Source organism: Silene latifolia, chromosome 11, assembly GCF_048544455.1.
Source record: "Silene latifolia isolate original U9 population chromosome 11, ASM4854445v1, whole genome shotgun sequence".
Classification (NCBI taxonomy): Eukaryota; Viridiplantae; Streptophyta; class Magnoliopsida; order Caryophyllales; family Caryophyllaceae; genus Silene; species Silene latifolia.
The window spans coordinates 51,102,066-51,111,516 of NC_133536.1; the positions used below are offsets into that span (position 1 = coordinate 51,102,066).

Below are 9,451 nucleotides of genomic sequence, written 5' to 3' on the forward strand. Positions count from 1 at the left end.
ATAGTGAGCATGGTGGCAGCACTGAACACGAACACTCCGTCTGAAGGATCCTTTTCCAGAACATTCACCTCGTCGTCAATCGGCAAGATGAGATGAGAGCAGCCTAGGGTCGGCTCATCGTCACAGATGGCGTGAATTCCCAGGGATTCGTTTTGTTGTTCGGTTTAGCTGGTGGGGGTATAGGCAAATCTCTCTTCTCAATCATATCTTGAATGAGGTGCTTGAGTTTGAAGCAATTTTCGGTATCATGCCCTTTCCCTCGATGATACTGGCAGTAGGCGTTGGGGTTCCAAAATCGGGATTTCTTGGCGTCGGCCGGGTCCAGGGTGGATCCGATCGGTTGTAGCTTCCCTTGGTCCATGAGCCTTTTTAAGGCACTTGCATAAGTCGACCCTATGTTGGTGAACACTCTCTGGGGGCATTCAGTTTTCTTGGCAGATGGTTCGACGAGGTTAACCTCATCAATCTTGTTTGTCTGACCGTAAGGGCGAGATCCGGTTGAGTTGGATCCTTGATAACCCCTGCCAGTGGTCTTTGCTAAGACACCCTTTCGGAGGTCGTCCTCGATACGTGTCCCCAGAATCTGCAGATCTTGAAAAGTTTTGATATTCTGATACCTTAGTAGGTTGGCATAAACCGGGCGGAGGTTGTTGACAAACTTCTCGACCAGAGTTGATTCACTCGGCTTACTGACCAACTGAGTGCTCACCCTCCTCCAACGGGTTAGGAACTCAGTGAACCCTTCCTTGTCGTTTTGGGTTAGCACTTCGAGAGTACGGGTGTTGGCCTGGATCTCGACATTGTCGGCATACTTTTTGGCAAACTCAACTGCGATCTCATCCCAAGTAGTAAGGTTTTTCGGATCCAAGGAGTAGTATCATTGGCGAGGAATTGGCTCCAGAGAGGATGGGAAAATCCGGGTAAAGAGCTCCTGTTTGACCCCTTTAATGGCCATGTAGTCTTTGAAAGCACGGATGTGGTTGAGTGGGTCCTCCACTCCCTTGAACTTGGGCACATCAGTCAGGGTGAAGTTGTCGTAATGCGGTCCCCAACGAGTTCGAACCTTCGGTTATTTTCAAGGTGGATATTGTTACCGCGGGCTAGGAGATGTTCTTCCAAGAGTTTCACCTCTTCTCGGTTTCATCGAGGGTGGGGTATTATGTTCCCCAATTTCCTTGTTCTCCAGGGCGTCGATACAGGTCTCGACGCGATCCAGAGTGACCTTAAGAGCGGTAAGCAGGCTGGCTAGCTGATCAGTTGTGACATCTCTGTTATTATCATTGTTGTTGTAGTTGATAGACGAAGTTGAAGACGGGGCCATGGCTCTGAGACAGAAAAACGGCTCACATTACAACTCAATCCGACACGGTTCCAAGACTGAACGAAGACAACACAGAGGACGAGACAAAGATTGACTCAACAAGACGAGGTGACCGTGTGTGGTCCCTCGGTGCTGACTCGATTTATGACGTGACGGTGTTTGACCGAACCTTTGACACGATTCCAACACGACTCGTAAGTAAAGACCCATAAGTACGTTTGCTTTGACTCGATAGACACGAGGTGGAATTAGAACGGTGGACTGAAGTTTTCGAAAATAGAAATTTTCAAAAATATTCATTTGTCGCTTTTATTGATGGCTTCCGAAGATAGAAATCTCCGCAAGTCGATCAGTTGAAAAGGGTTGTCTTAAGTTTGTTTGCAAAAGACGGTTTGAGTTCGAGTCGGCTCGGAAAACAGTGCAATGTTTCCCAAGACGGTTTTGAAATTCAAAATTGTATGTTTTGAAAATCGAGTTTGAAATATTTGAAAAGGTCTCGGGGACGGTGCATGGTCCTCGGGATCCGAAAGTGTCTCGAGAAAAGGGTGTGTGCTTTTCTCGGGTTTTGAAAGAGAGCCATTGTCGGCGCGAAACGGATTAAAATCCGTGTCTAGACGCGGCGATTATAACGGCGTAAAAAGGTGATTTGAAATGGTTATACAAAACCGGGTTTGAAAATCCTCATTACGATGGCATAGAAAGGCGTGTTGAAATGGTTATACAAAACCGGGTTTGAAAATCGTCATTACGACGGCCTAGAAAGGCGTGTTGAAATGGTTATACAAAACCGAGTTTAAAAATCGTCATTACGACGACCTAGAAAGGCGTGAATCGGTCGGCGAAAGACCGAGTTTTGAAATGGCCATTATAACGGCGCGAAAAGGGTGCTTTGAAAGTTTGAAAATGACACGGAAGGACTTATGATCAGATAGCACATAAGCACTCACAGTTCATTATATTATGCATCATGTTGACACGGGTTTTGGCTTAGAAGGGTGGGTTACACACCAAGCAATCAAACCCCGATTTGCGAGAGGGATACCAATCCAAACAAAATGTGTAAGGAGGGTGCCCTAGCCTCGTGCTCGAAAGTGATGAAAGCTCTTTGACGAAACAAAATGTGTAATGTCAATGGTATGCTTGACTCAATCGGGATTCGAAACGCGGGGATTAGAAAACTCACGCCGACGAAGCGAGCCAATTGGTCGAAAAGGGTTAGGTTGTGGGCCCGGACGAGGAAACCCGACCATGACCGTAATATTAATTAATGCATTCCAACCAAGACCGCGTTCAAGTCTCGCAATCTAGGGATCACAAAGACGTAAGTGACCTAGTTTTCCCCAGCGGAGTCGCCAATCTGTGGTCATGGGCCACGTCTCGGTCTGTGGATTTGGGGCCACCTACCGGTCCGCGGTTGCGGGCCACCTGCACGCCAGGCCAATCTGTGGGCATGCAGCGGTCTTTTGAAAGCCACGCTCGGCGGCGTAAAGATGCTTTCGACCGGATCATTTTAGATCGGTCGGTTTCGTCTCGGTAAGGGTCTCGAAACGATTAGAGATGTTCGGAGTCACCACCAAGCATTTGTGGGATGCCTGGAACCCGTTCAATTCCACTTTATACCTCGGTCAAATCGAAGCACAAAGCGGCATTTGACATAGGTACTAAAGATAAGGAAATCGTCCCTCTTTAGCATCCTATCTCTAGAATGACTCTCGTACGCCCTGGATAAGGTCGTCCACTATCCAAAGTTTCTGAGTAAGAGGTGAAGTTACGTATTGGGAAGCCCTTTAATCAGACACCCAATCCCGCCCGCGTTTAGCGGCCTCTACTGATCGATCTTGGTTGGTTGAATGCAAAAGTTGATAAAACGGTTTAAATGCATGAATGCGCATCCAATGATTTAAACCTAACATGTGAGAGCTTTCTAAGTCGGTTGATTTAATCCAAGTATCAAGTATAAGATGTTGAGTTGGATTAATGGTTGATTTGCATGCAAGACGGAAATTAAACATCCATTTACCGTATTAGGTTTAGGGTGCATAACATGACCAATTTGTCTTAGTAAGGCATTTTGCAAATATGGTTTTGAATAAATGAATAGTCATCTGATCCGTCCTATACCCGGGTTAACCGGAGTCGGGATCGTCCTAGACTAATGCTGGAAGGAAACAGGCCCTGTACCAGATGGCTATAAGAGGCGCGAGCCAGCCGGCGGTGTAAGGGGCCTCCCTCTGGTTTTGAAAATGAGAAAGAAAAGGCCTGCTTGAGGCGTGGGTTACCCAACGGTTGTATGCCGTGTTCTGACCTTTTAGAAAACGTTATAAAACATGTTGAAAATGGGTATTTGAACCCGGTTTGATTTTGAAAGGGTCGTTTAGACCGCATTTGTTGATTTGAAGAACTAGACACGAATAATCATCATTATTTGATAATATTCGGTGTCGGGTTCGATTTGACAAACTTGACATAACTAGTTTTGGAAAATGATTATGGGCTAATTGTTTTAAGTCCATTTTGAATGTAATTAGTCGATACTCGTCATCGTACCCGGGTTAAAATCCGGCATGGTATGTAGAACCAAGGATGATTTTGTGTTGGTGACTAATATGTTTGTTTGAAAATGTGAGGAAATGAAATAAAAGGCTTTAAAATACCTTCTAAATGTCATTAACCAAATATTATCGCCGAAACACGGATTTAACCGTCATGGTATGAAGAACCAAGGGTGAATAATGCTTTATGGTTAAAACATGTGAAATGAAACAAAAAGGTTTCGAAAATACTTGAAATGGTAGAAACCGATTACAAATATGAAAAATGGATTAAGGGAAATGACGAGAACAAACACGGTTGATTTCTGGTCTGAATAACCCATTTAGGCGCGAGCCGGTTGGCGACCTAAGGGGCTTCTGCCTCAGACCAAAAATCAGTTTTGGCTCGTTTATTCCATATTTTGGTTCATGTTATGCATGTTTTAGCATGTTAGAGTCATGAAACAAATGAAAACATAATAAAAGAGGATTTTTACACCCTAATACTTACATGTTTGGTTATGACGAGTGACCGACGTAAGTGTAACAACTCGTTTGATCGGAAAAAACTCCGTTTAAAACCGTTTTGGTAAGTAAAAGAGTGTTTTAAAAGTTTAGTGATGGTGTAGTGGTCGAAGTGGTCGGTCAAGTGGTTTAATGCACGATGACGCTACCAAAAAATGTGTAAGGCTCGTGTTTACGATCGGTAGGTCGTAAATACGCGTCGGATTGTGACTTTAGAAGTTGAGTCGGGAATTTTAAGGGAGAAAAGAGGGGGCGGACACTCGCGTAAGTCTCAAATGGGTGGCATTTGAGGGGTATTTATAGGAGAATGAGCGGTGCTGTGAGTTTTGAACGATGTGGCCACCTAGGCTGCTCAAAGAGGCGCGAGCCACGTCGCGGGTCTTCGAGCTGTGTTGTCGCTTTCACAACAAACGCAATCATGATTTGTTCTATACTAGGTTTTGTAGTCACATGTTTGGTACTTGACCAACATGAATCCGGGAAAACTTAGCATAGAAGGCTTTGAGATATTTTGTTTTTGTGGTTGACTCGGTTTGACTCGTTATTGGAGTCGGGATTTGATTTTTTGAGTTGGTTTTTGGTCCGGTGTCGGTTTTGACTCTAGTTACTGTCATTGCGACCCCGTCGCCGTGCATTAAACACTCCAGGTATTTTTGAAATGTTTTATTTTCGAAATCGTTTTAAGTTTTCCGACGTAAAGTTGTACACAAACTGTCGATCATACGCCGCGATTCCAAAACATGTTGTAGTCCGATAATCATCGGGTGTTTGTTGGAGTCTCAGCAGATACTGGGTATCTACAGTATGTAAAGTTTACATAGATAACTATAATATTTTTTTACTTTTTTTCTTTATTCTATATTGAATTAATTAGAATCTTATTTTTTATTATTTTTTATTATTTTTTGTTTTCAAATTGCAGGAGGATGATACATACTCACATAATTTAAAAATGTTACCTTTATCAGCTTTTTATTAGTTGAATATACAACTCTTTTCACTATGAAGTTTCATGCGGCGGCCCTAAAACCCTATCTATAATCTATACAATCTAATTAAAGGTGTACTTAAAATGACAAATTTAATTAAATGTAACATGAAAATTTTAATGTGACGTGGATTATCAATTTATAGTTACATGGCAATGATTTCATTCACTCATCTATGAATAAGTCTATACAATTTAATTAAATGGTACCTAAAATGACAAATTTTAATGTGACAAAAGAATGTAAATGTAATAAACTTTTTAGTTTCCTCTCATCTTTATACCTATTAATAATTAATACATTCTACTAATTTAGCATATCACTTTTTTCTTAAATGATGAATTTTTGGCTTCCCTCCTCATTTATACTACCTATACACATTGCCATATTTTTGTTTACGATTATCATCTCTTGTGTTATCACAATATATCAACTTGTCTACCTGAAACACCTTTGAGATTTTATTTTGTCGGTCTAAACACTCTAATTCATTCAATCAATAAAGAGAACTTAAAATAACGCCTAAATATTTGTTGGAAGATAAACATTCATAGTCCATAATATTTAAGTTGATTAAAACAATAAATTATTAATGATCCCGTGATTTTCACGGGCTCCAAAACTAGTTTTTACTTTAAAAAGTTTTGGCATTTTATAATAATTGTTGTTTGATGGTCAATTTGATATACTCTACCTCGGGCAACCGGGATGGTAGCACCTTCATATGCTAGGGTGGTCCTTGGTAAGGCACCTTGGCGTATAGGGGTGTTACATCTAACATTGGACTCTTCATGGCACTATTCAAATTATAGGTAACCTTGTCATCACCTACTTCTAACGTTAACTTACCATTCTTGACTTCAATTACCGCGCCCGCGGTGTGTAAAAACGGCCTTCCCAAAATGATTGGGATTTGAGCATCCTCGCCCATGTCAAGAACAACAAAATCAATCGGAATGAAAAACTTTCCAACCTTGACATGCACATCTTCCAAAATACCCAAAGGGCGTTTTATAGAACGGTCTGCCATTTGAAAGGTGACACTAAGTACATTTCAAGACACCCATGTTCAACTTTTCACAAATTGTATAAGACATCACACTCACACTAGCACCTAGTTCACATAAAGCTTTATCAATGGTGTATGTGCCAATAGTGCATGGGAAGGAAAAGCTATCGGGATCTTTTAACTTAGAAGGGGGCTTATTTTGCAAAACAGCACTACACTCAGCGGTGAATGCTATGGTTTCAACATTATCAAAAGTCCTCTTCTTAGTTAAAATGTCTTTCATGAATTTGGTATAAGAGGGGATTTGGGTGATTAATTCGGTAAAAGGAACGGTTACCTGCAAATTTTTCACCTCTTCCATGAACTTACAAAATTGAGTCTTTTTTTGAGCTTTTGCCAATCTATGGGGGAAAGACACTTGAATTTTTTCCGGCACTTTGACTTGATCATCTTTCTTTGGAGGAGCATCCTCCATATCTTCCACCACTATTTGTTTATCGACTTTCTTTGAAACTTCAACCTTATTGCCACCATCAACATCATCATTTTTCGCACTAACTGCCCCATCATCAACATTTGGCATTAGAGGTTCATCATATTTGATACCACTACTCAAGGTAATAGCATTTGCGATGTTATGAGATTGTGCACCTTGAGGTGGCAATTGACCTTGTTGTCTTTGAGCATTAGAGGTGGCAAGTTGAGCTATTTGGGTTTCGAGCATTTTGATGGTCACATCCCTAGCTTGGTCACTCTTTTGAATGAGGGTGGCCATGTTGTTTTGTGTCTCAACCACTTGTCATCAAAGCCTTCAACTTTCTCATTTGTTGATTGTTTTGTTGGGAATTTAATGATTGACCTTGAGCTTGTTAAGTTTGGAAAGGTTGTTGAAATCCTTGTTATAAATTTTGTTGGAATTGAGGCATTTGACCTTGATTTTGAAAACCCGGTGGGGGGATTTGAACTTGTCTTGTTGTAGTGGCACATTTTGGATTTGATTTTGTGGGTTTAGCACATTAGTGCTCTTGTAGGACAAGTTTGGATGGTACTTTGTAGCTTAATTGTAGGTGTTAGAGAAAGGATTGAAATTTTGCCTAAAGCTTTGGTAGGCATTCACTTGCTCCATTGTACTCCTACACTCTTGTGCAACATGTCCCGCACCTCCACAAGCTTCACACATAATGATTTGGCTCGTGACATTGACTTGTTCATAAGATTGTGATGAACTTGACCCTCGATTGTCCATTTGTTGTTGAACAAGGGTCGCTTGGGCTTTCAAAAGAGATAAATTAGGATCCTCTTCCTTGACCTTCAATAGGGTGTTAAAAGAGTTAACATATTGAGAGTCATCTACCGCCATGGATTCATTGGTAGCATGAGCAGGTTCCATATCAATTTGGTCGAATCTCACATTGTTAGCGGAGTCCAAAACTCGGCGAGACTCGGCGCAACAACCATTTGAAAATGTGATGTCAAGGAACCATGGATCTAACCCATGATGAGGCCATTCTCTTTGCAATTCCTTATATATTTCTCGTGCTTCATACAAACTTTCATGACCATTTTGACAGAACCCCGTGATTTTGGCTTCTCAATTGCTGAGTCTTCTCCAGGGGAAAATACTTTTGATAAAATGCAAGGGCTATTAAATACCAATCGGTAATCTCCATTGTGGCCTGGTCAAGGCTATTGATCCACAACATGGCCTTGTCTTTCAAAGAAAAAGGGAAAAGTATCTCCCTAATTTAAGCTTATGTAACCCATGGTTGCCTAATCATCGAGCAATTTTCACAAAAGTTTTGAACATGCAAATTGGGATATTCCGTGGGGCTCCCACCAGCTGTTGGGTACTCTATCAAGTAGGGCTTACTCAGTCGAGTAAGTGAGTTTTGCGTACGAAACAATGTTCTGTCTGATGGGTACTCGATCGAGTAGGGGCAACTCGATCGAGTAAGTCACTTACTCGATCGAGTAAGTTGGTTTTTACAGGTTATTTTACCGGGTTTTGATTGCAACGTGAGAATGATATAAAAACATCTTTCGACAGTTTCTTTTCACTTTTACCTTATTCTAAGTTTCACAAAGTTAAAAACAAAGTTACGTTGCCTCTCTCTCTCTCATTGCTATCAAATCCCAAGGCTTGTGTCGTCAGAATCCAGGGTTCTTTACGCCGTTGAGACCGTCGCGTTTTGGGTAAGATCCTAGTATAGTTTTTATATTGTTTCTTTAACTTTGGTTGAAACCCTAATTGGGTAATTTGGGGGTTTTGGGAGTATTTTGATATTAGATACTAATTGTATGATTGTATGATTGATAGGAGGTGATTTCGTAGAGGAACGTTTCTGATTCGCTTTAGTGACAATATTGGTGATTGCATCTCCAGGTAGGGTTTCCTACTCAGTTATTGGTTACATGTATATTAGATGGCTGTTTGGTTGTTGATGGTTGATTGATGTCATTTGTCTATATCGTATTGAATTGGTAATTGGTGATGTTGTAGTTGGTTGTTGTTGTTTGTCTGTGGTTCGCGAGGTGCGCCCTCGGCTGAGTGGAGTCACTTGCGGGAGTGGCTTCACGCCCTTGATTCGCCCCTTGTGGAACCCGCCACAAGAGGGGATGTGCACATTAAGGAACATGGGTTTGCGCTCAAAATAGATGAGCGGGACTTAGGTGGGAACGGCTGCGGTTCCACACTGGCGGTGGATTACTGGTTGCGGCCGTAATATAGCAGGATTAGACCTTCAGGCTAGTCAGGTGATTGGTGATGTGACGGTGTTGGAGAATTGTGTTGTGTACTGTTTTTGTTTAATCTTATATTGTGTAATCAGTAAATGGCCCCGTTTTATTGTTTTAAAAACTGTGGTGGTCCATTCGGGGACGGTGAGCAGTTATTGAGCAGGTATGATATGGATGAGCGAGGGATAGCTGGGCTTGAGTCATCACGAGTCGTTTAGAAGTCTTCCATAGTTAGGTCGAACACTTTATAGTTTTTAGTTGGTTTTTGGTTTTGGAACAGATGTATCTTACTTTACAGTTTTTGGGTTTTGTTATGTAATCACTTTAAACTTATTTATTT

At 41.5% G+C, this 9,451-nt stretch overlaps 1 pseudogene; it reads left to right on the plus strand.

The window, feature by feature from the left end:
- Positions 1-7,865: 7,865 nt before the first annotated feature.
- LOC141616088 (small nucleolar RNA R71) lies at positions 7,866-7,965 on the plus strand (annotated as a pseudogene).
- Positions 7,966-9,451: the final 1,486 nt, after the last annotated feature.